Here is a 7,842-nt window from a genome sequence, read left to right as displayed (position 1 = left end):
CACGCGGTGTGTGGCTGCCCCCGCCGCCCCGCGGCCCGTGTAGCGGCCGAGCGCTCGTGGGCTCAGGACCCGAGCCGAACTCGAAACCCGGGTTGAGAGGACGTGGCCCCTGGCCCCAAAGGTAGGACGGGGGAGTCCAAGAGAATGCTAAGCTTTTGGGGTGGGTTTTTTTCCACCCCTAGAAGTTCCTTCAGTGCCTGCTCTGTTCAGGTCGCCTTTGAAGGTACAGGGAAATTGGGGCTCAGCCTGGCTCCGGTTTCAGGGAATGGCAAAACTCCCACGCTGGATACAGACGGAGGCAGAATAGATCCAAGCTGGATCTGGAACCAGCTCCCAAGGGAAGTGGTGCTGGCTCCTACTTTGGGGGTCTTTAAAAGGAGGCTAGCTAACTACCTAGCTGGGATCATTTGAGCTGAAACTTAGTAGGGGTCGTAAGAGCCCTGTATTCATTCCTGCCAAGGGCAGGGGGTCGGACTAGATGATCTGCTCAGGTCCCCTCCGACCCTACTTCTATGAAACGTGGTTTTCTGTAGGTCAGTCAAAAACAAAAGACACATTTGCCTTTTGATTGCGGGGCAAAGACTGGGTTTTGCCATTTTTACACCAGTCTGTGCGTGCCAAACTTCAGTTCTGTTACGGGTGTGGGCTGGTTTCCAGTCACTTACACCAGTAAAAGTGTCGTGTCTATACCTGGCCCTGATGACTTCTGTGGGAACAGGACTTCACCTGGTGATTGCTCGAACATCTTGGCTCAAAGCAGGAGAGGGGTTGAGTTGCTTTAACGCTTGCTGGAGAAACTCCCTTAATGCCTTTCATCATCTGACCTACTGGAACAAAGGGTTTTATGTGATCTGCGGGACGTGCGGGTGGTGTCACATACTATGCTGTCCCGACTGTCTAATACTTGACAGGTATTTTCTATTTTTTTTCCTAATAATTGCACAAGGGTCCACTCTTTACATTTAGCTGGGCATCTCACCTGAAAATAATTCGGACTTCCTTCTGTACTGCAGTTCTGGAGGTTGATACAACCAAAACATAGGGTTTGAAACGTAAGGGTTGTTTAGGCAGTATCTGAAGGTTCAGCCTATTTTTTTCATCACTTGAAATTAATAGAATGGATATGGGAAGAAATTAATCAGAAAATAAGCTTTCTTTTCCAAGCTTCTGATCTTTCTAATATGTACCAGCTAGCTATATTTTAAAGGCACTGTGATATCTTTTCTAGTGTTCCCTGCAGTACAGTAAGAATCTTAAATCTGAAACATGCAGTCAATCTAGTACACAGGCTCTCTAACTATCACACACACAAACTAATCCTAGGTGTTTTTTTAATAACTATAGATGAAAAAGTGAGCGAAAACACAGCTATAGCTGTCAACAGAGTAGCAGTGAACATAGTTTAGATTTAAATTGTCCATTTTAGCTTGTTGTGTTTTCTGATTGCCTAGAGAACCTCATGTCTCAGAGATGTGAAAACATAGACTTCTGAGATTCACGTTCCTAGGTTAAATGGTTACCACTCAGTGTATTAACTTGAAAAGAGCAAAAGAACTTATGTGATTTATAATGAATGCATGAGAGTATATTAAACAAACCTTTCTTAACTATAAAGAGCCTGACCCTGCAGCTCTCACTCAAGTAAGTTGTACCGCTAGAAAACAGTCCACTCCAGAAGATTTTTATTACAAGAAGTCTGGTTCTCATACACCTACTGTATTTAAAAGAAAGATAGATCTATATATGTTTAGCTATGAGTTACTTTCCAATAGGCTGCTATATGAGTGGGTTTTGTTCACCTTTTGGGGGTGAGCACAGTTTTATAGTTTCATAGTAGCTAGGATCAGGAGGATCCTGATCAGATCATCTAGCCTGACCCCCTGCCACAGGCAGGAATGAATGCTGGGTTCACAAGACCCCAGACAGGTGATCGTCCAACCTCCTCTTGAATTTGCCCAAGGTAGGGGTGAGGACCACTTCCCTGGGAAGTTGGTTCCAGATTTTGGCCACCCTAATTGTAAAATTCTAATCTCTAACCTAAACCTATTCTCCATGATTGTCTTCTCTTTAAAAAAAAAAAAAAAAAAGCCCCCCCAAAACAAAAAAAACCCAAACCCAACCCTGTATCAAGTTACAATATAACAGTGAGGATTTGATGTTGACTACACATTTGCTGTCAGTGCAGACAAATACAAGTAGTGATCAGAAGTGTCAGGTATGATTTGCAATGGCCCTGGAGGCCCTTGTGGAAAGTTGGGCCCTGTTTCTAGAGCAATAATCGAATTTGACTTAAGATATTTGTGTGTGAGCCCATGGGGGCCCCCAGAGTGGTGGGACACTGTTAGAGCTATGGAACAGTCATTGGAAAGGGACTACATTTCTAGTATATGCACCTGAGCAAAAACATTTTGTAATGATGAGAAACATAGAGCTTTTATTTTCATTACCGCTCTTGCAGACCAGTAGATGCAAATGTTTGGGGGATTCTTGTGATGAGTGTTGACTTCCATTCCTCCTTACTTTTTTTTTTCCTTCTTACCTTGTCAGACCAAATTTTTTAACGTTTTTTCATATCATCCTCTGCCATCAGCAGAGAGAGAAACCTGCAGGGAGTAAAAAAAGCAGGTCTGCTGTTGTGCCCTTTCCTGCACTTTAAGCTATGACCATAAACTGACAAACAAGGATTTGGCTGCACTACAAGCTTTGCTGGCATAGGTGTGCTAGCAGTGCCCTCCTGTGGAGACGCATGGTATAGAAAGGTAGTTAGCCCTGTTAGTCTGAAGTTGGTCAGAAGCCAAGGCAGATATATATGCCCCTTTATGCTAGGGACAGAAGTTACGCATAAACCAGTTTAAGTGATCAGAAACCAATTTAAACCTGTAGCAGAACAGAAGTTCAGTGCTCATAAACTGCTTTCAAAGTGGTCGAAACCAGTTTAAGATAAACCTGGTTGGATGTAGTATCAGACTTAACTGATTTAGGTCTAACCAGTTTACGGAACTTCAGTCCCAGATCCCCTCCCAGTTCAAGGTAACTCACAGTCCCACAGCATCCCAAGATGTTTTGTAGCCTGGTGCGGTGCTGCCTGCTCCAGCTGAGCAGTGTCCGCCCTGCCTCTGCTCCAAGGCTGGAGCAATATTACTGCTCTGGCTGACAGAGAGAGGGTGGAGGGAAAGCCCTAGCATCAGACCCCAACTGGGGTCTGCCTGGCAAGGGGGGAGGGGAGGAAAGAAGCCCTCAGAGGCTTTTCCCCCCCTTTCCCCCTCTGCTCGAGCAGGAGAGGAGAGTAGGGACAGTGGGGGAACCAGGCCCCGGCCTGTCCCGGCCAGCTGAGTATGGGGGGAGGGAGGTTTAAACACCTACCCTGGCCTGCACTGGTGGGGAGGTGGGGTGAAAGCCCTCAGAGGCTCCTCCCACCCGGCCTGTGCTGGCCTGCTCTAGTGGGGAAGAGAGAGAAAAGCCTCTGAGGGCTTCCCCTCCACCTCCTTACCCCCCAACCAGGTAGTCCCCAGCTGGGGTCACTTGTGGGCCAGAGTGGGGTTTTAAACCCTGCCCCCCCCAGCCACTCAAGCAGGGAGGGGAGGGAAGCCTCCTAGGGCTTCCCTCTCAGCTTCCCTCCCTTTCCTTTGACAGTGGCTAGCAAGCTGGAAGGTATGCTCTAGCAGCCCCCCAGCTTCTGGTCTGAGCCACTGCAGACATGTGGCTGTATTTCTGGAATCAGTAGTGAATATTCACTTATTTACCTGTTCAGTCTATGCAGTTTAGACTAACTTGCAAAGATTGAATCAATTCAGCCTCTGGGTTTTTGACTAAATAGGATATATAGAGAGATCATAAGCTTTCATGGGCTGCTATGAAAGGATGTGCAGAAAGCAGAATATAAGAAGGAGAGAGAAATTAAAATATAAAAGACAAGTAGGGAGAAAGAGTGTGGGGGGTAGAGCTGTAGTGTTAGGAGAGAAACATTAAACCCATGGAACAAAAGCTAATCCAGGTAATCAGGTAACAATCCATAGTCTGTGTTTAAACTCTGTTTATCACTGTCTGGTTTGTGGATGATTTCTTGTTTCACAGTTTCCTGTTCAAACTTTAAAAAAAAATTTCTGCCTGAGAACAGCAATCCTGAGGTCAGCAATAGAGTGTCTAGGGAGATTGAAGTGTTCTGCCACAAGCTTTTGTGCCTTTCTCCAGCTGATGTCAGATCATTCCTCATCCATTCTTATAGACAGAGATATCACTCTGTCCAATGTGGACAGCAGATATGTATTGTAAGCAGGTCATGGCGTATATGACATTGGTAGAGTTGCAGGTGAATGAACCTTGGATGTTGCATTCTTTGTTATTAAATCCAGTGACTGTGTGGTCTGTATTAATGTGATTGCTTTACTTATTGATTACTCTGTTTTTAAGAATGAATAAACACTGGACAGGGAGCAGCAGCAGATAGGGGAAAAGGAATTGGACTGGCACTTAAAGAGGGCACAGTGCTTAACTTCTACATCTGTCAAAAGGGTAGGCTCTCCACTGCCACAGATATAGTGTGGCTTTGAGAGTGTGCAATTCCTGTCACTCTGTGCACCTAAATTCACAAAGATTTGAGATGTTTATCAGCCTGTTTGGGTGAATGTAATTAGTCTTTTCTTTCCCAGTGACTTCTTTATCATATTTTAAAATATAGCTTTCTGTGAATTGTCCACTTATAGATTTAATTTGATCATCTGCTGCAGGGGTGTCAAACTCCCTCAGCCCCGCAGGCTTGCCGAGAAGACAAGGGTGGTTCTGGGCTGGATTGGACCCATAGACTGGCCCCACATGCCAGAGACAGCTCACAGGGCTGGTCCAATGCTGGCAGCTTGTGCAGTGTGCTAGCACCAGTCCAGGGCTCAAGCACAAAGTTGACACAAGGCACGCACTGCATGAGGTACCCATACCAGACTGCCCCTATATGCTGGCTCCAGAGTGTAGGGCCAGTGTATGGGCCTGATCTGGGCCAGCTCTGTGTGCCACATGGCCCTTATCTGGGACTCATGCTGCACGCAGTGCACGTGGCTGTCAATATGAGTCTTGCATGTGGCACCTGCACTTGACTGGCCCTGTGCTCAAAGCAGGACCATCCCTAATGATACCATCCCAGCCAAGGCTTTGTCTACCTGGGTCTTAAAAAGCTCTAAAGATGGAGATTCCACAAACTCTCTGGGCCCTGATTCTGATTGTGGCTTCTAGGCACTAGTGCAAGATGAGCAGTGTTTTTAATTCAGACACAAAGTTTTGGTTTGGATTGTCTCTTAGCACTTTGAATGTACAATAGAAGGTACTTATAGGGCTGTCTATGTGTGCAATTAATTCAAAGTGATAAATTCCGGAGCAGTTTGAGCCAGAGTAAACTATTCCCAGGCACAGTGTCTACAAGTGCACCCGGGACAGCAGCAATTTGAGTCGGGGTAGAGGAGTTTACGCTAGAGCTGCTCCTGCCCTGCTTTGCCCTGGGCTCCAGGTGCGGGCAGTGGAGGGGCTGGCTGGGGCATGAGGCTGCTGACAATGTGGAGCTATGTGGTTAAGTGGCAGGCAGGAGTGTGTCTGGCAATTTATGCCTATGGTCAGCATCTGTGCATGCATTTAATTACAGTTAATTGCTCTGCCGTAAGATAGTACTGTCCCAGAAGTACTATCTTATGGTGGTGTTAATTAGTTTATCGTGGCCTAATACTGTTGCATATGTAGACAGTGATGCTTTACTCCACAGCTAATTAGTCTACTGTGCAGTAAAGCACAAATATAGATGCAGCCATAGTTAGTTTCTTTACAGTGTTCAAGAAGTCAGTTGTAAATTTATTGACACAGGAGTATTTTTCAAGTATGCTTGCTGGATAGTGAATCTTTAAAAGATCATTATGAAATTCCATGTTGTGTCTTATTGCTAGGTGGTTTATTAGGAAAAAGACGTTGTTTCTGATGCCATCTTTTGTACCTTGTTCAGTTTCACCATGGGATTTACATATCATGCCTTGCTTTTCCTAGATAGGTGTATCACCACCTGTAGAATATAGATCCAAATTCTTCATCATGTCACAGTCCAGAAGACCAGAACCAGGTATTCAGGAACAAGACAATGTACATCTTAGACATATATGTGTTGAGCAGCCTGCAGTCAGTTGCTATGGGTGGACTTAAATTAAATTGGGGCTCTGCTGCTCTTTTAAACCATTCTTCATCAGTCCCTCAATTTGAGGATGATTTTTACCACAGCTCATTGATGGATCTTGAGGTGACTTAAGAGAGTTTAATCCTTGAGCCACACTATCCATCTGCAGATGTTGCAGGTGTTTCTGCAGGGGAGAGTAGACTACAAGCTGGGATTCCTCTCCTTTTCTTTCCTCTGCGTGCTCTCTCTCTCTCTCTTCTGTGCCTTGAGGGCAAAACACTTTACTTCGAAATGGGCTGCTGCTTGGTAGAGATTGCAGTGGTATTGGAGTCAGTTGGCAGCCAACTAACATCTCTTGATGTCAGCATCCGTTTTCTTGAGGTATGCCTTCAATGTATCCTTGAAGCATTTCCTCTGGCCGCTGCAAGATTCCAGTCTGTTACTAAACCGAGAGTAGAGCACTTGTTTTGTGAGTCAGGCATCCACATAGTATGTCCACACCATCAAAACTGGTGCTTGAGGATCGTTGACCCAATGCTGGTAACAGTGGCTTCAGCAAGGATGTTGATGTTTGTGTGGTAATCTTCCCATTTTATGTACAGGATTTTTTTAAGACTTGGTGGTGATACCTCTCCAGGTTCTTGAGATAATGACAGTAGGTCACCCACATTTCACATCCATAGGGGAGGGTGGGGATGGTGACTGCATGGTAGACCTGGATCTTGGTGCCTTTCTAGAGATCATGATGAATAAATCCATGCCAAAGCAATTTCCCAAATGAGGCACTTGGGGAACCAGACCCTGTGCTGAATCTCCTCATTAATGTTCACTCTCTGAGAGAGGTGGCTACCAAGGTAGGGTAAGTGCTCGCTACCTCCAGGGTCTTTCCCTGTATAGTAATATTGGAGGAGGGAGGTCTCACATTCATGGCCTGGGACAGGATGATAGAGTATTTTAGTCTTCTCAGTGTTGAGAGAGAGGCCCAAAATTTCATAGGCTTCTCCAAAAAAGATCCAGCACAGCCTGGAGGTTTTCCTCACTGTGTGCAGAAATGGTGCAGTTGGTGTATTGAAGGTCAGGGATGGTTGTTTTGTATATTTTGATCTTTGACCAAAAGTGTCCCAGACTGAAGAGCTCTCCATCATTTTGGTATTCAGTGTCAATTCCAGAAGGAAATGAGAACCAAGATGACTATCAAAAAATGGAGAACAAAGTTTGGGGTGATGACTCATCCCTGCTTGATCCCACTTCAGACTCATCCTTGCTTCACCCCACTGTGCTACAAAGAATGAGCGCAGTCATTTGGTCATGGAGAAGTCTCAGGACCTTGATGTATTTTTAGGACATCCAAATCTGGTCAGTACTTTACACAAGTCTTCATGATTGATGGAATCAGAGGCCTAGTAATGTCAGTGAAGGCTGTATGCAGGTTCTGATATTTTTCTTGGACCTGGTGGGCAACAAAGACCATGTCAATTGCCCCATGGGATGGTCTGAAACCAAACAGATTCTGACAGGACTTCTTCAGCAAGAGGTAGAAGATGGTTCAGGGGGATGCAGATAAGGATTTACCCTGCTGTGGAAAGGAGGGCAATACCTTAATAGTTTGCACACACAGACTTATCTTCTTTCTTGAAGATTCATAGATTCATAGATGTTAGGGTCGGAAGGGACCTCAATAGATCATCGAGTCCAACCCC

General features: G+C 45.4%; 1 protein-coding gene across 3 annotated transcripts in view; it reads left to right on the top strand.

Annotated features, from left to right (window-relative positions):
- The first annotated feature begins 18 nt into the window (after positions 1-18).
- Positions 19-7,842, top strand: part of TEX15 (testis expressed 15, meiosis and synapsis associated) — a 77,311-nt gene continuing 69,487 nt past the window's right edge. For all 3 annotated transcript variants that reach the window (XM_025215959.1, XM_025215958.1, XM_025215960.1), the window contains exon 1: positions 19-121. The gene's annotated coding sequence lies outside the window, so the exon portion shown is untranslated. The remainder of the gene's footprint in view (positions 122-7,842) is intronic.

This window comes from Alligator sinensis, unplaced genomic scaffold, assembly GCF_000455745.1.
Source record: "Alligator sinensis unplaced genomic scaffold, ASM45574v1 scaffold1546_1, whole genome shotgun sequence".
In the NCBI taxonomy this organism is placed as follows: Eukaryota; Metazoa; Chordata; order Crocodylia; family Alligatoridae; genus Alligator; species Alligator sinensis.
The sequence above is the reverse complement of the archived record's forward strand: the minus strand, read 5'-3'. Positions and strand labels throughout refer to the sequence as shown.